This window comes from Fringilla coelebs (assembly GCF_963513975.1).
Source record: "Fringilla coelebs genome assembly, chromosome: Z".
Classification (NCBI taxonomy): Eukaryota; Metazoa; Chordata; class Aves; order Passeriformes; family Fringillidae; genus Fringilla; species Fringilla coelebs.
Window position 1 is genome coordinate 66,544,268 of NC_140031.1, and position 23,666 is coordinate 66,567,933.

Consider the following 23,666-nt stretch of genomic DNA (forward strand, 5'->3'; position numbering starts at 1 on the left):
CCTGTCTAACTAAAAAAGCCATTTATGATTTAGAGGGACACTGTACTTTTAGGGCAGAGAAAGGTGTAGTTTTTTCATGGTGACTGGAAGATACAACAAAGCATCCTCCAACTATTCAGCAAGAGTCAGCAGCTGTTTAAAGGTCAAAGAAATTAAAATTAAAACAGTGTTGGCACTCTGGCCCTGTGCCAGGAGTGGGGAACAGCTGGGGACTTGGTCCTGCCCGCAGCTGAATCTGGAAAGCCAGTTGTTCTACAGTGCAGAATCAGTCATGTGGGGGACTGGACGAAGGAGAAAGGAGGAGGCTCTCTGTTCTGAGGTTCCACAGGGATAGGTTTATTCCAGTTACAGAGGACAGGACAGAAGAGCCCCAAACACCTCCGTGCACAAGATTAAATACTGTCACAAACCAGGGGGTGGATACAAAAAACCGAACAATAGGGAAGCTTTGAGGGTGGAGCAAGATGTACATCAGCAAGGTGTGACTAATCAGGGCAGGGGGAGGAGAGGGCACATCACATGGGCCAGTGGGGTGGTGTGGATTAGAGAATTTCCAAGTGAGTGTTTCAGTCAGGGATCAGGGAGAGAGTGGCAAGGAAGGCTCAGGATAAAGGGGCAGGGTTGCCTTGACAGGCAGGGAAGGAGCTGGAACAGAGGGAGGGGAATGGCTTGAGGGTCAGTTTTGAGGGAGGGTAAAACTTAGGGATAAACCAGCTTTGGGGACAACATAGGGGAACAATAGAACACAGCATTTAACAATAACTAAACAAAATAAAATATGAACTGCAACAATTCCCGCGAAGGCTTTGCTAGTAAGTATGTAAGTGATCCCACTGATGTGATTACCTGGCAGAAGTTCTTTAGTTTTATCGACCATCTATTTCCTTAGCACTGCTCATGTGTTTAAAAGCAGTCAAAAATGGTGGCAGCGGGATTTGAAGAAGGCAACTTTTGCACATATTTCACTGAAATGTTTCACTCTGATTCTCCCAAGCTCACCAGGGCTGGATGGTTGACCTCTTTCTTGTGGAACAATTCAAGTAATATGTTTCCACTGTTCAGCATAACAGGGATTAATTCAACATTTAAAATACTTTCTCTGTGTTTATAAAATCAGTCACCTTGGAACCACATGCACCTTCTTTATCAACATGTTGATTAAAGTCAAAAGCACTTACACCAGGTGCATTTTGCATTTCAAAGACCTTTTGTGTGACTTGGTACAGGCCCCATATTTTGCACAGTGTCAAGCTCTTAACTGGTCATTATATTTCAAACTAGTAAAATCTCTTTTTTTCTGAAAAGTTTGTCTTTCCTGGGAATAGCTGAAAGGTGAATTATGTACAGTCAGTATGGGCTGGAAGTAGGAATGAGTGGGTGCTATAGTTCCCAGCTTTTATAGAGACAGAGACTCAAACATTCAAGTAGTATTTTGCTTTTCCACTTCTTTTGCACAGTAAATGGGTAATTTTGATTTTAATGCAGTGTACAATGTCCTAAAGACTTCCTTTTTTCTTTTCTTTTCACCTGACTGCATTTATACTGCTGAAGTGTTATGAAGTAACTTTGCTTCTGTATCATACTTACCTTGACACTGACTTTAACAGCTCAGTAATTCACTGGCTAATGACTGGTTTACAAAACAACAGACAAGAAGGGCATCAAAGGATTGGACAACCAAATTCATCAAAGGTATCTAAATCAAGGGTATAAATTTACTCTGTAAATATTTGATAAGATTAATTATCATGATTTTAAAATGTAATAATAAGGTATTTGTGAATACTCTCCAGACAAACACTGCTTAATCTACAACTTGAAACACATGCAGAAGCCAAGTGCATTTTCTACCTGCTGCACAGTCTGGGATCCTGCTAGTATTGCACTGTCTGTGCTGACTTACTGACAGTGCAGTGATCTCCCAAAAAGTGATGCATTGTCTCATCTAGAATTGACCCTCTTGTGTTTATTTCAAGGACCTCTGACCCATAGGAGCCAGGAGCCCGACCTCTCCTTCTGTGCTTTTAGCTCTGAGTTGTGTCAAGTATTTTGCTCACCTCATTTCTTTCCAGCCAAATGTTCAGGACTAAGCAGAACCTGAGAACTTCAGTTTACTTACTTGAAGCTAAGCCTAGAATAAATATTCACACTGAAATCAGAAAGTCTGGGTCAGAACTGAAGGATGCTCGGATACATGAATTGCAGTCTAGCTTGGCTGGGGGGAGCATGGCATAAAATAGAGGAATGGATGTGTGAACCTGCCTAAAAATAAACATCTTTAATAACAGAATGACAAATCCAGACACCACGCTGTCTGAGGAGTAAGATTCTGTTGGGAAGGATGAAAGTTTACAAGAAAGTCTCACAGATATGTATGCTTAGCAGAAAGATTTTTGGATGTGGAGTCTGATGAAGGAATAGAGTTGGAAGCAAGTTTTGATATAGAAGAAAAGAATTGCTGAGCCAGTCTTACTGGGTAACCAAGAAGGCAAAGGGTATGTTAGTTAGAAGGGTTTTTATGACTTAGAGCAAAGGATAAACCCACCTCAAATAAGATGTTTTTACCAAGCAAGAAGATAGCACAGGCAATCAAATCAGCAAAGTTTGCAAGTAGAAAAAGGTCTCAGAATTACAACTTCTAGCTTAAACTATAATTTACTAACTTTTAGTGATTGGAGAACAGTAACATGAATATGGTAATTACAGTAGTTATGATAGGCTATAGATAATAGTTAAGGTATAGATTGGTTCTTCTGCATTAAGATGCTCAGCAAAGGAAAGTACATAATGCATTGTGACCAAAACCAAAGGGTCTCCAGGCCTGCCTGCAGCTGGAGCTGACAGCTGTAGGCACAGGCTGTGTCACCCACGACCCTGGACTGCTGTAACATCTTGGATGTAATAAACTGCGTTTTGGAGAGGTGCCTGGAGTCCCACATCCCTCATTTCGGCTCTTACAAGATTCAAATACCCGGGGGCGTGGCGAACAAGACATAGGGGTATCCTGAGGGTAAGGGTCCAATCACAAACACAAACTCGGAACATGATCTTATATGTGACAGGTTCCAAACCCACTGAGAACAAGAACCAGAAACATGAATTAATATAGAATAGTTCCATTAACATCCCACCGACATAGTAATTCCCGTGAGCACACCCTTCTCACCATGACCTGACTAGATATTTCCCTTTCACTACCCTGCTTCCCATGGTCTTAGGTTGGTGCCTCCTGTATTTGCTACTGAGGCTAAACCACTGTTCATCCCAGCTGGCTGCATTCTCACATATATGTAAGTTTTCGTTTGTTTTTTCCTGAATAGGTGTCACTAAAATCAGGTTTTACAATACTTCATTTTTTCACAGCAGCAATATTTCATTCTTTCACTATTACCAAGATGTAAGAACTGTGCTAGCATCATCCCTTTTTGTATATTTTATGTATCTTCATAATGTATCTTCATAATACCTTAATATATATCATAGTTTTTAATATTTTCATCTCTTTTTGTTTAGTATTTCCCTAAGTGACCTGGAAGTTGGGATCAAGTGTAACCTTATAAAGTTTGCCAATGATGTGAAACTGAGTGGTGAAGTGAGCACATTGTCAGGGAGAGCCACCCTGCAAAAAGAGCTGGATAGGCTGAAAGAGTGGGCTAACCAGATAAGTCTGAAGTATTGCATCTGGAAAAATATAACCTGTGTTATATTTTTAAGGAGTTTCATAAGGAGTGCAGAACAGGCTGGGATCTAACTGGCTGTGGAAAGGACCTGGTGGGAAAGCAGCTCATATAAGTGATGCAGGAAAGGAAACCTATGTGATCCTGGGCTGCATCAACAAGGGCATGACAGCAGAGACAAAAAAGTTACCTTTCTAATTTACCCAGCGCTAGTGAAGCCACAGGTGGAATATTGTGCTCAATTCTTATGTCCACTATACAAAAAGATGTGGACGGGTTGGAAAAGGTTTGCTTACCTTTGAGTAAAACAGGCTTAGGGGGCCATGTTTCACTGTTTAAAAGATGACTGCAAAAACAAAGGAAAACTCCATGTTTTTGAGGAGTCACATGGCAAAGACAAGGGATAATAAGTGCAAGTTACTGTTAGGGAAAGTTCAGTTAGACATAAGAGGAACATTTTTCACAATGAGAACAGTCAGATATTGTATCTCCCCTGAGAAGAGACCGATTGCCCCAACACTGAAAAATTGTAAGATAGAATTTTAAGAGGAGTGCTGAATCAGATGATCCTTGAGGTCCCCTTCCAACCTAGTATTCTATGCTTTTATGATTGATATCACTAGGAATATTTCAGCTTCCTTCCCTTAACATTAAGATGGGGAAAAACAAAACCAAGTGCTTATATTATAGAAGTTCTGTGTACTCTGCACACACGCTTGTAAAACTATGAAGACAAATTCTAATTCCATGATAACTAGACATATAGATAGAAATAATGTTTTCTGCTTTGAACTTGCAAGAGCTTTTTATTTTCTTTTTCTTACAATGGAATAGAGAGAATTCAGAGAAAAGGAATCATAGTATTACGTAAAAGTCTTTATGAATGAATTTAACAAGCCTCAGAATTTTATAGGAGAATTTTATGTGTTTCCTCACATTTATTCTAGCAGCTGGAATTATAAAAGGTAGATAGTTTTCAGTAGTGAAGACATTTCTTTGTGATGGCTAACAGCTGGCCTGGAAGCTTCATATTCGTAAGTAAGCCTGACCATAACTCGACCGGCCTACACTGTTAAGGAAAAGAAGTAACCATCTCTTTGAAGAAGGCACTGCGGAGCTGAGAGATGCAAATTCCAACAACAGACACCAGCTGATCCCTGATGAGCCTGAACACAGGCAGCTGTTGGCCAGTGAGCTGGGTGGTAACCAAATTTTAGCCAACTGAGATCAACCACGTGGTTTTTTGAAAATCCTATAAAAAGCAGCTGTACTCAATAAAATTTGCTATTGCCATATGAACTTTGGAGTGTCAAGTCACGTCCGTCTCAACTGTGACACTTCTTTACTGTGTAGGCTTTCTTTTTTCTTGTCTGGGATACAGACCTGAATGTCAGATACCAGTTTTGAATAACAATATTTCGTATGAATTTTTTTAGCATCAGCATCCTGGCAGATAGCTCTCAGTCTTGGTGGCAGTGCCAGACTTTTCCCTTGGTGTGACTAGAATTAGTGGCCTGAATTATCCTCTTATGCAATATTGTTCAATGATGAGTATTTTTCTTTCAGCTACCAGGTTTCCATTTGTGCAACAACTTTCCCAGCCTGATGTGCACTATGGAAAAGGCCAGGAATTGCTAGAACTTTATGACCAGCTGACCTCGTTTAAAACCATTTAATCCCTATCACTTTATTAGCATATGTGTCTGAATTTCTCTCCCATTCTTTCCAAATCTCACCTGAAAAAAATGGTCTTTGCTGTTCAAATGATTTCAATGCTTTAGCTCATATTTTTTTTCCATAAATCAGTTCTCAAAAAGGCAAGAAAAGCATTTGGTACAGAGCTCGCCTGAAAAAAATGCTGTGAAATATTTCCATATATTGTAAAAACTGCAGTCTGATTTTTTTCCCCATTCCACCTTGCTAGATACTTTCATTTTGCATCAGATTTCATGTTATTTAAATCACTTTACACCTCCTTGTTAGTACATGAGAAAGCACTTGCTGTGCCATTTTAATCGAGGAAGAGTTTTTGGACCTGATAACTTCTTTTACTGTGAGTATTAACGCATAATTAATCTTGGAAAGTAAGCAAACTTTGACCTTACTCACCTTTGAAAGTGAGAACAGTTAGAAATCCCACACAGGCCTGGGATCAAAGAGAGTATTTAACAAACACTTGATCATGGGACCAGATAAATTGAAATAATCTGTTAGTCTCCCTTGACACTTCTTTGCTACTGGAAGGGAAAGAAGGCAAAATGGCAATATATTGGAAAGCTCTGGAAAGAAAAATACAAAATGCATTTCTAAAATCTTGGGTTTAGTGCCAGGCATTTATTTATTTGTAGAGAGATTAAGGACTGAATAATGAATCAAATCCAGATTGACTCTTTCCTATTGAACAACAAAATTGTTAATAAAATAAGAAGTTGCCAGATTTGTCTATTAAGTACTGTGAGTGAACATGTCAATGCACTTGGGAAAGCTGCCAACAATAGCTGGTGTTTCAGTGTGTGTGTGTGAGTATGCATATGCGTGTGTGTATGTGAAAGATTAAGAAAATGGCAAGCCAGTTATATCTAATAAAAAACAGAAACCTGAAATCTGAAAACTATTTGCATGGTTGCACTCTCAGCATCCCCAAACCTACATTTTCCACAAGAAAAAGAAAATCATGATTTTCAGTGGAACCTGGGTTTCAGCATTTTTTTAGATGAATGTATCCAGCTCATATGAGTAGTACTCATCATGTATTCACCAGTAAGCACTGAGCTACTATGCAAAAAGAGAGGATGTCCTCTTATGTCTTCACTGTTTTTGTAAAAGATAAGTGAGCCATTGGTGTAAATTATAAAGACATGAGTTAGGTGCTTCACTCTGGAGGGAAATTTGAGGGTGAATCCCCAAACTAGTCATCTCACAGTGTTTTAATTCAGGAGGAGAGAAATGGGAAGACCTCTTGCTTGTGTTTAAGTGTTGTAGAAAACATGTCAAATAAATATCAAATGGTTCATCCTGTAACTTTGTAATCAACAATTAGATTGAATGCAGATTGTTTAAAATATCTTAAATAAACTGTGCATTTCTACATGCATCTCCTACTGTTCCACATGCCTTTTTCTGAGAATTTATCTCTTTCTCCTGTTCCTCTGCAAGCTAAAATAATTTCCATACCTGATTCTATAGAAAAAAAGGAAAAAAATTAGATAATCTTTTCTTTAACTGCAGGAATGATCAGAACAATAATTCTTGAGTCAAGAGAGAATCCAACCATCTAACATATTAATTGCCATCCATTTTTTCCTAATGAATTGCATCTCTGAAGCATTGTTAAGAAAAGAGATTGCTGTGATTGTCACACTCGAGATAGACACACAACACCACACAACATTCGAGGCTGATGCAGCAACAGCAAATTTTTGAGTGTGGTTTTGAAAAAGTTTTTGAAAGCCTGTCCGGTTGGTCCTGATTGGCTGAATTTGGTTGCCACCCAGCTTACTGGCCAATAGCTGTCTGCATCCCCAAAAGCCTAAACTGGGTCCCTAATGGCCTGGACTGGTCCCCTAACAGCCTAGACTGGTCAAGTTAGGGTTGATAATTAGGATTATCTATGACTGTTCTAAATAGGATTATCTATGACTGAGGCCAGCTATGTGTTAGCCACCACATTTCCCTCTTTTTGTTTCTAAATACAAAGCCAGTGTTTGTCATCTTCTGCAGGGTGCTTCGCAGGCACATGTGGCACAATGTATGGAATGATTATGATGACACAAATAATAATCCTAGGTCGGATGAGGCTCTTCACCTAACTTGACAAGTCTAGCCTTACCAGCTGTTGGTCTATGCCACATACCTTCAAGAGATTTTACAAGCATGTCCAGGTGCTATCAAAATGAGCACAGTTTTGCAGGGTGGCATGCTGCAGGCTATTTAAATCTATATCTGAATTGCTTAAACTCAGGGAAGTTACAAACAAGTTAACTCAAAAAACTATCAAAGGCAACATTCAAAACTGTAAGAGGTAGCACTTGTTGTCTTGACAGTGAAGAGACACACATCTTTCACATCAGTCATGTTTCTAAAATATCTGTCTCTCAAGGCCAATTGAAGGTTGCAGGTAAGGGGACATTTCTCCTCACAGGTAAGTGTCAGGGTAGCTGTTTCATACAGGTTCAGCTGCATAGTCTGGCCCAGGTGAGTTGGTGATAGCAGCCTACAATCTTCATAAATAGTTTGGGATGGTGAGATTAATACATGTGATATCTAGGTAAAATTTTGTTAGCTGGCTTCACTGATAAAAATTAAGTGCTTTATGGTATCTTTGGACAATCCTTTAAGGAGCCTTAAACTTACACCCAGGATGAATGCTGGTTGTCAGGCTGGAGTACAATAGTTTTTTTTTAACTGAGTAATTTAAAAGGTTTCAATGCTCATGCAGGCCTTGACCTGGTGAGCTGTAGTCAATCATAATGCATATTTGTCATTTCACAGTATAGTACCATTTAGATGTGCTCAGGTTATCAGTACCCACCTCTGTTCTCAGCTTTAATAACTATAACATCAACATAATTCAATCCATTAACTTCAGAAGGGTGTTCAGCATAACACTCACCTATCCCATTAAGACAGTAAAACAACACATCCAACAAAACAATAAACCCCACTGAACAAAAATCCTTACAACTGCCTAAATGCCTACCATGCCCCAGGGTCTGCCAGAGCTGAGGAGCCCCTTTTCCTAGCAAGGACTTGGAAAGCCTTTAGCAGAAAAGGCCTCCAAGTTTACCTCAGAAAAGGGGGTCCAGCTTTTATAAGACCAAATCTACAATTCAAAGTAACTTGATTCCATTTTTAGGACAGAAATACTTGGGTTTGATGGCATACTTTTCCTGCCAGCCAGGGCCAGGGCTTGGCCAGAGCCAAGACCTTGGCTGGGAGATTTCTGTAACATACCTCAAAAACAAACTTCTATTAGTATCTACTGAAAAAGTTCCCAACATAAACAACTTACAAATAATGAAAGAATGCACTCTAGTAACATCAAATAACGTGTTATGGCTGAATCCCTGTGTGTGCCAGGCATTGAGTTTAAAGCATAATTAAAATACACACTTAAACGACAAGGTGACATTCAAATTTTGATTTCAATTTTTTGAGATGCTACTAAATTTTTTTCAAATGCATCATTGGTATACTTCACAACATCCTCTCTGGAATCTGTAGCTCACATGATCTTACACCCTTAAAAACCCTTTAGCTTATTTCTAAGTGGGTAAAAAAACCAGTTAGCAGAATTAAACACCAGAATCTCCAGAAGTTATTTTTGTGTATAGCCAAATGCTGTGTGGGGGGTAATCAGCGGGATGCGGAGGTTCAGGGACATCACACCATAACCAATATGATCCAGTGAAGCCAAATTTATTATCCCTAAAAAGACAATATTTATAATAATTCTCTACTGTCCACACGTCTCTAGGTAATACATGATTGGTTATCCTAGTTATCTAAAATAGGATGCTGATTGGATCATGTAATTTTTTATGTGCCTGGCTATGGTTTTCTGTCCCACCCATGAACTGTCTTCTTTCTTACTTTCCCAAGCTCACTGACAAACTTGCTGAGTCCTGATTACTCTTCTTGTATCTTTTTCAAGGAGATACCGACCCCATTTTCTGAATATGCCCAATATTGTTTGTGAACGTGTCCATTGTCCATTATCCCAAGCAGGTTGGATTGTGCATCGGCTGCATATGGCCATTGTCCTGCAAAAACTCCTCTATCTGCAAAAAATCCTCAACAATGCTGCAAGATGATTTCGCATTTAAAAAAGCATACTTTCATTATAGTTGTGTAGGTCATAATCAAATCTAGGAAGTTTTTTGTTAATTCAAAATTTACAGCAATATCAGGGAAGACTTGGCAAACATCAATAATATTCAACAACTCACAGACGTGGCCCTTAAATTCCATAATGCTAGGCATTTAAAAATTGAGCTGAGCAAGCTGTTGGTTGTTGTTGCATGTTTCTACTGCTGGAAACTTCCTGGCTAAGAATTTTTTTGCATTCACTTGCCTTGCTGTGTCTGATTATCAATTCTTTGGAAGACCTCACCGAAGGAGCCTTCCTCAATGCATCCCAACTTGGTAAATAATTCTGGGTCTGCTGTTGTCTAATGACTACTATGTTGAAGACTAAATAGACAAAATCTCACATATAAACCGCATGAAGTTACATGAAGAAAGTGATACTGTTTTCTTTCTTAAGCATCAGAAGTTGAATGTTTATAACTTTTTCAGGCAAGAATCTGAGAGATGCTGAACAGAAACATGGTCTCCTAAGCCTAGCTGAATCACACAATCAAGAATATGCCATTTGGATTTTCACAAGGCTTTTATATGTTCTTGGGTACTCAAGAACAGCTCTTTTCATCATTGAAATCTGAATATTCAGAGTTGAAGGCCCTGTATCATCTACTCCAATTACAGCTCTTTTTTCAATCTGTACTTTTTAAGCAATTTTTACTCCCTAAGTACAAGGCCTCTGAAATATGTTACTGAAAACCATGCTCCTTAGATTTTCTTAAAGCATTTTATATATAGGCAAAACTTCTTCAGTAGCATCAAAAATGGAATAAAAATCCAAAATGGCAATGCAGATGTTGACAGAATCAACTCAATATTTGTAAACCTTCACATGAAAGTTGAAGCTGGACATTCACAAATACAAAAGTTTTCATTTGTAACACTACTCTAGAAAATGTTGATCCTGAAATACCATGACAACAGCATGACAACAGAAACAACATACGGTGAACCTCTTCAGTGCAATAGAAACAAGAAATAATTCCTCAATGCACTAAAATAAATAGCATGGTGGGAGCTTTAGTTTTAGTTATTACTAGCAGCCCAGCAGAAAAATGCATTTTTTACTTTTTTACCATCTATTTTAATTGGATGGTGGCACGGAGGAGAAGTGAGATTTGGAGCACCAACTCTCAACTGAAGGAGCATGAAAGCTCCTTCTGGAAATACTGACGGGGCTTAGCTTGGAGCACAATGTTTTTTGAAGACAGATTGCTGTATTTTTCCTGTTTTTTAAATATCTGCCAGCATCCAGCTAATGTCCATTCACATCTTGTCATGTCGCTCTCTGAAGCCTTACAAAGATTTGCAGTCTCTCTTTGCCTTTTCCCTAACATCTAAACATCAAAAATGGGCTCACCACATGTTTTTCACTTACAATTCTTCCTACTTCTCTCCATTGTGTAACTCCAACTTCTTCTAAAAGCAGGTACTCCCTGCCTTCCAGTCCTAGCCCAAATGAGAGCAGGATTTGTACATCAATGATTCGAGAGGTTTGCTTGTGACTCTGCCACAGAGAAATGATTGTGGGTTCTGGCACAATCATCAGCTGGGTCCCTCTCAGCAGCAGCAGCAGCAGCATGACCTCAGTCCCTGTCTGCCTCACACATTGCTGTGGAACAGCTGCACTGAATGCCACGCTAACACCAGCCATCTGAGAGCCACAGAGGTCACAAGTAGGATTCTGTGACAGTTTTCTAACCAGCAAATTCAGACTAGTCAGTCTCCAATGAACTAAACAGCATTTTATTTATATATTTGAATTTATTTCTTTCCTTTCCTCAACCCACTGTTTTAATCATATAACATGCTGCTACAAGATTTGCTTGCTTTAATGTTTTGGTTAAAACCCTCCTGGCCTATAATGTTTTGCTTAAAACACCCCTGTATCAGATTTTCTGATTAACTTTTAGCTATATACTAGGTATATAGCTAAATTTAACTGCAATGAGTATGTGAACAAAAGCATTCAACATAGGGGAAAGATGCTGAGCAATTTTTGCTTGTGTGATTTATTTATGAACCCAAGTTATAATATTTTTAGCAGATTTTTCCAGATTATTTTCCTTAGTTCTTTTTCATTCTCCTAACTTTTTAAACCATATTTCATAAGTCTTCTCTTTCTTTTTATATTTTAGTAATAATGTTGTACCAGTGGCTCATTTTGGAGTGTAAAGCATCCATTTACTTGTGGCTGAGACAGAAACTATAATGAAAAGATGTAACTGTACCTCAAATTTGACAAATGCCACCTCTGACCTCTTTCAGGCATTCAAGATTCCTTGTGCCTGTGTTGTACAAAACAAGGTCTTGCTAGAAAATCTGCCTTCATGATGTTTAGTGATGTTTATCCAAGATTATAATTTAACTGCACAGCTATTCCGTAATCCCTTCTTAGGCCTCTGTCATATACCCCAAACCAGAAAATCACAAAATGGAAAAGACTAGAAATAACCTCTTGGAAGTCACCTGGTCCAACCTCCTTGATCAAGCAGGGTACCACATTGCTCAGGATTACTTGTCTACCTCACATCCGCAACATTGAATTTACCATAGAAAAGAGACACGCAAACTCTTTGTGGGCTATGGCTCGTGGTCACTTAATCTAGTCCTGATTTGTCCAGAATTAGGTTATGGATCCCTCTGCAGGGGCGTTGGCAGATCTATGGCCTACTGATGAACATGGAGGATCAATTTAAGATTATTAACTATTACCATGGAGATCAAATCAGCCTATTTCAGTGTGCGTAAGGATGTCCCAGAGCCAAATTTAAAAAACTTTGTATATTCCATGCCATGCTTTCCCAGTTCTTATACCCTCTGTAGACACATAGCTTTTTCACCATTGTCATGCTGAAAATGTTGGTGGACATTGGACCAAATGGATCCTACCAGCTGTGCTTGCATTCATCCACAGACTCCTTGTATCATACTAAAAAAACCCAAAGCAAAATAATCTTTCCTTACCATTCCTTTCTTGTAGCCATGATATTTTCTGAAAAATCCCTTTTTCTCCTGAGAAACTGAGGCGCCTCAGGAACAAAATGTAAACAATAATTATCTGCTGCTGTGGAATGCAACAGGTGCATTTTTGAATGGTCTCATGTGGTTGTTTCTAATTAATGGCCAATCACAGTCCAGCTGTCTTGGACTGTCTGGTCAGTCACAAGATTTTATTATCATTCCATTCTTTTCCTTCCTTTTCAGGCCTTCTGATGAAATCCTTTCTTCTGTTCTTTCAGTTTAGTTTTAATATAATATAATATAATATAAATATAATATAATATAATATAATATAATATAATATAATATAATATAATATAATATAATATAATATAATATAATATAATATAATATAATATAATATAATATTATAATGTAATGTAATGTAATGTAATGTAATGTAATGTAATGTAATGTAATGTAATGTAATATAATATAATATAATATAATATAATATAATATAATATAATATAATATAATATAATATAATATAATATAATATAATATAATATAATATAATATAATATAATATAATATAATATAATGTAATATATATATCATATAATAACTCGGCCTTCTGAAACATGGAGTCAAGATTCTCATCTCTTCCCTCATACTGGGACCCCTGTGAACACCACCACACTTTCTTGTCTCACAACCATTCCAATAAACTCAACCTGAATGCCTGTATTCTAATTCCTCTTCCAAAAGTTTCAAGAATAAAAAGCCCCCAACAACATGATTTTCCTTTCTTTCTTTGCCAGGGCACATTTTCAGCCTTGAAAGTACTTTGTTTCTTCTGGCAAAAACTGGGGAAAAATACAGTTTTTTCCTTTTTCCAGTTCAAAAGATGGTGAGATATACTTCACTCGGTCTTCTTTCACAGCAATCCAACATAGATTTTTACTCTCCTACAAATCAGAATATCCTGTTAGTTAATTACCTGGACTTCATTTTCTTTTATTCACTAAACAACCTTTTTTTTTCCCCAAAATAGCCATGTATGTCAGTGAATAAATGGTTTCAGCCCCTCGTGCCAACACTGCCTTGGGACTTGAAAGGTGCTGAGCCATTCTTTCCTTCCTCAGCCATATGGCTGGGTCCTAGGGTGGGTGAATAGAACAAGTAAACTTACAATGGTGACAGAGCAGAACACAGTCAAAATATCCCTTTATTGAATAAAGAGCGCTAAACTAGAAAATTGTGACATTGAAGGCCAACCCAAAGTATTTTCTGATCAATAGCTAAGAAGAATGAGTCAGGGAGGAAATTAGCAATCATAAAATCCCTGAAAAAATGAGCAAGAAAGAGAAGTTATTAATAGTAATTATAGGTGGCAAAAAGTCTGGGGAATAGGGAACACAAACCTCTGTGGGGTTCTGCAAAACATAATGAAAAATGATGTTTTGCAACACAGCCCAGGAAACAGGCCATCTGTCTGCTGGTAATAGAAGTGCTCTGGCTAGAGCAGTTGTTTTACCAGCAGGCAGAGATCCTCTGCCTGAAGGTTACCAGGGTAGCTCTTGGCTAAGCAGAGGGAGAAGGAGAATTCTCCCTATTCCTGTATCTTCCTTTCCTTGCAATCCCTGCTGTGGCCTGGGCCTTAGCCCAGGTCAGCCCTAAACCATGGAGAGCCTCACCCAAAGTTCAGAGAGGTTGTTTCAAGTTATGATGGAGAGTTATAGTTACAGTTCATTTGCAAGGGACCATGGAGGGGGGGTTGTTATGTTAATATGTGTTGCCTGTATGTCTGGTTTTGGTTAGACTATTTCTAGAATGTTCATCAGCAGGAAACAGGTAAATAATGGTTGGGAGTTCCATTGCAAAAAGTTAGTTGGTTATTTGGAACTCTTATAAATTAACTGTCAATCAAATATAGTATAATTTGAAGACAAGGTAAGGGAGATAGAGGTAAACAAACTGCCAAAACTTAACAACACAATGGCAGATGGAAAAATACTAAATACAAAAATCTCCAAACTCATACTTTGCATTTATGTAAATAAGATTTAGACACAGAGAGTGAAAGAAAAAACAGTCACACCCAGCTGACAGTATGACCTCCTACCTCTGCCTGATTTTTTGGAGTGAAATGCTTCTTACTGACTGCTTATTTTAGAACATTTGAAATTTGGCAGTTCCAGGCTCATGAACAGGTCCCGCCCTTCCTCAGAAACTTTGATTGGATTGCTACTGAAATGCTTAACAGAGAGAACAGAAACAGGTGAAGACCCCAGGTGTGCTTGCCAGTGGCTTCAGCCATTGTTGCCCTGCAGTGAAAATGGGACAAGGCATCCCTGTGATCCAGTTCAGACTGGAATAGCCTTTTTTTATACTAATGTCATGACTTTCAATAAAACTACAGGAAACAGAATCTAGAAATATATTTATTATTACAGAGGTAGGAAAGATATATTAAGAAAGGCTGTGGGATATGCCTGCAGAATGCCATGGCAGCACAGGGAAGCTTATCTCTGCCTGACCTTGTAGGGAGGAGATGTGAGACGGCAAATCCCTAGGAAGAGGAGCCTGCCAGAGCCTGCTGGTGTGATCACCCCCATATAAGGACATTAAAATGTCTTGCTGACATGGCAATTTGTGATGGCTTGTTTAGTGAAAAATGCCATATAAGGAAATACTGTGTCTTAAAGAAGTGTGTAACACCAGCTTGTTTCTCGCAACAGAAGTCTCACTATCCCTACTGATCTGAGTACCAGTTCACAAATTACATTGAGGAACAGACTGTGGATTGAAACAACACCAAAGCCCCAGTGTGACTGTCTATTACCCTGACAAAAGATAGGCAGATTCCTTGGAACCAGACTATACTTGTGAGAATTTCACTAAAAAGTCTCAGGCTGACCGAGCATGAGGAAAACAACAGAGATCAGTAGATGCCAAAATTAATGGCATTTCAATTCCCTTAATGGAAAGTGCAGCTTTCCCTGCCAGTATGTCCTGATGCTGTTAGAAAAAACCAATCACCCCTTTTCTTTGGTGGCATTCAGTAAGTGAAGGAATGGGACAGCAGGTCTCTAGCTGCACAGATAGGTTGGCATTAACACACACCAACTCAACCAGCCTAGCTCATTACAGAAATAGAAGTATGCCAGTCCCAAAGTGTACTACAGATAGGTTAGGCTCAAACTCAGACAGGGGAACTCAGCCAATCCCTTTGAACTATGAATGCACCCCTATGCTTGGCCAGTGAGCTAGGTGGGGTTAAGACCCTTATCCAAAAATGCTTGGAAGCTTGGAAAGTTTGAAGCCCATATAAAAAGGGGTGCCCAACAATAAACCTCGTTGTGTTCTTGCCACATTCCTGCCTCCAAAATGGGACAAAGGAATTATGCTTTTTCTTTTCTACAAAGGACATTTGTAACTTAATTGTGGTAGAATGATGTGTGTCAACACAGAAACAAAAAAAGTCAGGAAATACAACTGGTTGACATCAAAAAGAGATGGAATGTACAAAAAATACCTATTTCCCACCTGCTGGTTTTACTTACTTTTAAAAATTTTATTTGCCTTTTATGACAAACTCTTTCTAAAATGAGGAAGTGTGCAAAACTTACTTTATGCAAACCTGCAAATTATAAAAAACCTAGCTTTTGCTTTTAATAAAATACATCAGTATCTAAGAAAGTAAAACAAGACACTGGGTTAATTCTGGCATTCATAAATCTGCAGTCTTCATATATATCTCATCAAGCAACTGATACAGAGGCAGGCTACAGCCCTAAAAGATGATTTTAAGACGAGCCAGCTGGTTAACATTAGTTCAAGGCAGGAATGCTAGAGATAAAATGTGACTCTATGGTAACAAGTAGAAATGCTTGGACATGGCTGAACTTGTAGGAAATCACCGACAAATGATGAAATTCTGCATTGCTTCCTCAATTGGTATAAATCAGGGTGCAGCAAGCACTGTGCAACTGACCCATGAATAAAGAATACTTTTTTTTTTTTTAGTTTACAACTCTTGCTTTATTTTTGGAAAGATAAAACCACAGAATGCACATAAAAGAAAATACATCACTAGAAATATCATCACCTTCATATTGTGTTGTAACAAATACCATATTGTAGTTACACTTGTCACTAGAATGTAATCAGCTTGATGTTTATCCACCATTGTTTTACCTGTTCTACTTTTTAGAGCAGATTTGTTTAAGTCTTGTGCAGAAATTGACATCCTTTTGTTATCACTAATTATTATTTCCATTTTTCCCCCGCAGGATTTGCGATTTACAAGGTTTTCCCTCAGGAACATTTGGAATGGTCTGGGTTGAAAGAGATGCTAAAGATCATGTAGTTTCAGCCATCCCATCATGGTCAGGGATGCCTTCCAGTACCCCATGTAGGGTCTCACCAGCGTGAAGCAGAGGGGCAGAATTCCCTGCCTGGCCACACTGCTCATCTCTCCTCAAAGGTGCATAACTTTGACGTGCATTTGGCAGCAGTAATTTTCAGACATAGGTAAGAATCAAAGTGCAGAAATACAGAGAAAAAAAATGGAGATTGCGTTGATGAGACATTAGTAGCAGATCATGTATTCAGAGCAACATTGGAAAAGCTGCTGACTGCCTGAACTGAAATTATGCTTCTGAGTTGTCTTGTAGAACCCAAGTATTCTAGTTCTGAAAAAAATTCAAGCTGAGGAAAAGATGGCCTGTTTCTTCATTTCATATTTGAAGCCACTGAGTTGGGAAAACATTGTAAGGTGTCTTGGAATGTTGCTTTCTATTTCATAGATTTTATTGGAAAAGCAAAATGATATTAAATTTCTGTTCCTCTAAAACAATTTAGTCACATGTATAAATCTTCCTGAATCTTGAAGTAACTACAGACGGGAGGATATTACTTAAAAACATTTGATAAATTGCTCTTTCTTCTCATTTGTTCTCAAGTGAGCATTCCTTATAAACCCTTTACTGTATTTAAATTTAGAAAGAGGCTAGAAACTTCTATCTGAATTATGCTATATTTAGTGCTAAAAGTACTGCCATTGTCAAAGATTAATATAAGGTTCCCTGAGTAGAGTTCATCAAACACCTTTTTAACATTCTCTTAATCTCATACACTGCCTTTTCTCCTTGCATCCAGTTCTTTATAACTGCAGTCACAAAAATCAGTGTAAATTACTTATACAACAATTCTACATATCCACATTAACCCCTTACAGCCTATTCTATGAAAGTGCATCTTTCCAACTTGTGCAAAAGTGTTTTTCTGTAGTAGCGAGGCATGTACTCAAGTAAATATCAGTATGAATTTGCATGGAAAGGAGAATTTTCAGCCTAGTAAAGGCATGTTTAAACAAACCTTTGTTGATGTAGATGAAAGAGGAGTTGTCTGGAAAGAATAATTCCAACAAAACTTGTGAGTTTTTGTGAAGAGTATTATATTGTAGTGGTTTCATAGTTCTCAAACCTATTCTGAATTTCTCTTCCATGATCTGTCCAATTTTCCATTACCTTTTGTCCTGGATCTGCCCATGACAGAGTTAATTTTATGCAGCAGGTTTGGAGTCTTGTTGGAATAAGTACATTTGGGACTTCCATTCCATGACATGACCATGATTTTTAAAAATTTGTGCATCTGAATGGGCCAATCTCATCATTTCACCCTCAGGGTAATCTTTCGTTTTCATGAATGTTGATAGCAGAACACTTATTATTTGTGTGTACTGTAGCTGCCAAGATACAACTCAAAACCGATCCATCAGGTAGATTTTATTGAACATTTGCTTTATTTGTTTTATTATATTTGTAACTTTTAGTCAGTGTGTTTACATTATCAAATAACTTACAACATCTGAGTACATATCTTGGCCAATCTTAATTAAAATTGTTATTTTAGCAAACAATAAAATTGCTTTGGTTGGAAAATATGCATTTTCCATATAAGAATTTAATTTTTAACCCTTTAAACTGTTTATTAAATGATTATTGCAAGCTCTTTTTATTAGTTGTATTTCTCTTGTCCATTGTTATTTAGCCTACATGCTTTCAGTGTTTGTTTGTTTGTTTGTGGTTTTGTGCCCTTTTTTTTTCTGCATGTGTGGGGTTTTTTTGTTGTTGTTTTGTTTCTATATAGTTAACATAATCTTGTCATTCTTCTTTCTTGACATTTTATAATTCTCTTTAAGAAAACTTAGGCGCTAATTGCTGCAGCCCAGTAATTAAAGAATTTTTTAAATTCCTTTCACAATCAAGTGCAGTCCCTAAGAATAACTGAACTTCATATCACCGTGTTATCAAATCATCCTCATTCATAAATACTTACAAGAGAAACATCTGCTTCTGTTTTAAGTATTCCCTTTCTGTTTGATAAAAACCAAGTTTCTTCTTGAATACTCTTAACTCCTCCTCCCTGTCTAGCTGTAGAGGTTTAGCTGAAATCCTTACCTCAGCAACTTTGTTTATTTCAGAACTCATCTGTGCCTGTTGCCATTTGATGCCATATTTCCTATTGCTTACATATTTCCCTTTAATGATCTGAAATTTAAATTAATTATACAATAGTCTTTTAAATTCCTGATTCAATTCACAGCTGACCCAAGATGGCTCATCAGCAAAGTTTATTGATTTAATATTGAGCAGAGCTGGAATTCATCACACCTTGAATGTGTTTCAGCAGGCACTTTTCCTTTATTTCGGTCTCTTGAGAATTCAGGAAAGGGAATTAGGATTTCAGAACTGATACTATTTTTGAAGAGGGCAATATGATCTGATGGAGTGATTAAGCAGCTAAGACACAAAATAATAATTCAAACAGCTGGAGAAATTCTTCCCAAGAATGCTCGTGGCAGATATCCTCTTTTTCTTTTATGCACAGATTGATCTAACCAGTAAGGCTGAGAGAATGGTTGAAATTTTTCATTACACAGTATTTATGTATTTAAAAGATGAAGTAAAGTCAAGAGAGAAATTAAATAACTAACCAAATTGATGATCTCTATATCTTAGTTAATGGAATTAAAAGGCACTTAATAAAATTATATTATGGTTTAGTGGATTTGAAATGCAACAGTAATATAGAAGATTTATGTTCTCCAGAACAGAGTTTTCCCATATTAAACTGGAGTCTTTGAACTGTAAATGTCTAAATGAGTGAAAAAAACAAAGATTAAAAATAGATGGATTCGAAAATGAAAGGAGGAAAAACAATCTGTCATCCTGACCTGCCTGAAAGGCTAGGGAAAATAAGAAGAGAAAGTTAACACATACCTCTTTAAAGAAAAGTTTATTAAAAATTTTATGTCTGCATTCTTTGTTCTTGCAAAGAACAGTAAGCAGAGCACATGTTGGCATCTTCAGAGAAATGATAATAAAGTTTCTTAATTACAGAAATATAGATAAACTGTTACAGCTGGCTGCACTGAATAAGTCTAATTTATAATTCAGATAAGGACTGCCAATCCTTGATTGCAGTATGAAGATACAAAGGAAGCAGAATCCATAGAATCCATAGAAACTGAGAGGAAGCTTTGGGATTTTAAAATTGAGTGCTTGTTTTATGCTAGGCTTGAAATTGATGTGCATGAAATCAGACTGTTTCTTCTATAGTACAGAAAGATTATCACTTTTGATTTACACAAGAGAGGAATAGACAAGATGATTGCAAATAAAAGAGGATTGATATTCTGAATGACCTAACATAGCCTTTCACAAGTCCTCTCAAGAACAAAGAGCACACAAGGCCTATTCTCAGGGTTACTTCTGTTTTAATGACAGTTTAATGGATAATAGTCATGCAGGACAGAACAGTTTCTTCCCTTCTCTCACCTGATTTAATAATAAATAATTTTAATATTATGATTCCTCTTTCTCAAATACCTCTCCCTTTTTGGAGTTGTGGTGCAGGGTACATACTTGGCATATATTCCAGCAGGCTCTTGGACTCCTATGGAGTATGTGGATACATGCATGCACCTACACATGCACACACACAGAGAAGAGACACTCTCTTTCACAAGAGAATTTAAGCACATTCATCTCTTCAACATTTCCTGGTAGCAGTATTAAGGATTTTGGTGGTCAGTGTGCTGGTTTCTGTGAACACATTTATGAATGTCTGCATCTCTCAAGTTTCCATGGGGAATTTAGTTACTTGAACTCAACTTCGTGAATTTCATGTCTGAGCAAGAAATCTATCGTGAGGGTATGACAGTAGACGTTATCACGTTTAATCCTTTCTTTGCAGTTGATCCAAGACCTTTATAAAGTCATAAAGTGGGAATTATGAAGAATTCTCTGATTTAGAATCCTCTCAGCCCAGGCTCTTTTACGCTTACAAGCTGTCTCACTGGGTAGTGATACCATTTTCACGTATAGGTATTTCCATTTCCAATTATATTTACGTTTTCTATCTAAGAATAATGCAATTTGAATAAATATCTTTGCCCTACAATTAAATGTGGAGTAAATATTCTATAAATCTTTGGTATTGCTCTTTCACCTGAGCAATCTCTTGATAGGGAGTTCATGGAAAGAGCATCTTTCTCTCTGGTAGCTATGGCAGTTCTCCTTTGGGTTAAACAGCTGGAAATGTGATCAGAGAGATGTCTCTGAGCAATTTCTTTTGAGCTCTGTCCTGGCATGACTAGGTATCACAACTGCATTTCCAAGCTGTATGCCTTATCATACCTTATATCTCCCCAGGAGACAGGTAATATAATGGTCATTAATAATCCCTTCTCCTGTTTCTATGTTCCCAGGTAAATTGCTGAAAGTCTCCTGGACTTCCTTACAAAAATAGAACAGATTAATCATATGCAAAGAGTTTTAAAATGAGAAGTCCATTCTGTGGAGGCTGATAAATGAAATTGTTGTATCTCTCAGGATGGTGTAAAATTTTCAGGCTTATGAACCTGTGGTGATTTTTGTGTTAAAGGAAAAATAAGAAAGTAAGAGGACAGTGAGTCAAGCAAATGAAAGCTAGTGAAACCGCCTGCCACTAACAACTTCACTTGCATTACTGTGATTTTACCAAAACTCCCAACTTCGAACAGATACGCAGATTGAAAGGATCAAAATTTGGAGAAGCATGTAGCAGCTTGCATCCCTGGTCCTGCAGAAGGCCATGAAGAAAAAGGGATCACTTTATTTGCAATGAATTTCAACACTTAGACGTACCAGCTGGACTAAAAAATGTGTCATGACCGTTGCAGTCAGGATAGAACAATCTAAAAGACAAACAAAGCTGGGTTCTTCCATTTTATGGGATAGCAGCTCAAAAGCCCTAAGAATACCTTGGAAAACACACTCCTCCAAAATACATATTCCACATTGGCAAGTGTAATATACCCCAGTCTCACAGATCATTGAGTTGTCTCTACATCATCTCTCAGCTATTTATTATATTGATTCTAAAACACACATGATATGCTACAGAGTCAGAGTTTCTTCGTGTCAGTTAATACTTAGTGCATTGGCTTCTAATGAGGCAGAACACTGAACCTGATGGCTCAGGTATTGTACATTCACACAGGGATTTTTCAGTAGACAACATACTAGTGCTTTTATGCTCCAAGTACAAATACCATACAAGGATATCGACAGAACATTGAAATAATTTCCATGAAATAGAAGAAAAATTAAACATGCATTATCATGATCTGGTCCTAAAAGACACTGAGGAAATGCATTGGACACACATCAGCTATTTTAATTACTAGTTTTAAAGCTTCACTAGTTCTTCTATACTTTGTGCTTAATGAGCTTTTATAACAGTTTTGTATTATCTCCAAATTAAATTTTTCTTTTTTTGTTTAATAAGAATGCATGAAGTAACTAAGATATTTTGTTTCCAATATACAACTGTTTTAAAAAATAATTCTTACCAAAGTATTGTTCATCTGAGTAGCAGGTAAATAGAAGAGCTTCTACCACAAGACCAGCATTTCTCTCTTAGTTATCTTTAGCTCTTGAATGCAAATAAAAATGTTGTGATAATCTAAATTCCTGAGGAATTCAGAGAACTGATGACCTAATGCCTTGAGAAGAGATTGGGATACTGCAATATTAAAATATTCCTAATATTCATCTGAGGTGACATGAATGCTTCTGTGCTTGTTAAAATTCTTCACAGTGTTTTTTCTTCATGAAATTTTCCCAATATCTGTGCGGCAACAAAGGTGGAGTTTTGCAGAAGAGATTTTCTCAGATGTATTCTAAGCTTTAAATGGGTAGGCATGATCCAAAGAATTTTGAAACACTAAAATGTCATGGAATGCAAATGGAGCATACATATTTTAAGGCTGACCTCTGTCTCAGGGTTAGCTAATGAGAAACGGGTGGTTTCTGCTGGTACTGCTATTATATTTTATGATCCTAGATAATTTGTAAACCCACAGTAAAATAACAGAATATGGTCAGCTGGAAAGGACCAAAATAGATCATTGAGTCTGGCTTCTGGTCCTGCACAGCACCATCCCGAAGAGTCACACCACAAGCCTGAGAGCATTGTCCAAACACTTCTTGAACCATGTCAGACTTGGTGCTGTGAGCACTTCCCTGGGGAGCCTGTTCCAGTGCCCAGCCATGCTCTGGGTGAAAAATGTTTTCCTGATATCTAACCTAAACCTCCTCTGACACAACTTCATGCCATTTACTTTGAGTTCTGTCACTGGGCACCACAGAAAGGAGATCAGTGTCTGCCTGTTCTCTTCTCTTCACAAGGAAATTGTAGACGGCAATGGAGTTTCCCCTCAGTCTCCTCTTCTCCAGGCCGGATGGACCAAGTGACCTCAGCCACTTCTCTTATGACTTCCCCTCCAGACCCTTCATCATCTTCATGGCCCTCCTTTGGACACTCTCTAATAGCTGAATAATTTTCTTACATTTGGTGGTACCCAAAACTGGCCCCACCACTCAAAGTGCAACTACCCCACTGCAGAACAGAGGGGGACAATGCCCTTCCTTGCCTACGAACATGGTAGGCTATGAACATAGGTAGGTTCAACTCTATGATGTGAATAATATTTCGCAGGTTTGCAGTTTGGGTCATGTTTACTACCTTGCACTGGACTCCACCAGGTCCTGTCACATTGGCTGCTTGGGTGCCTTTTATTCCTTATATAATATTAAATTCCACAATTTCTCCATCTCCTAAACAGTG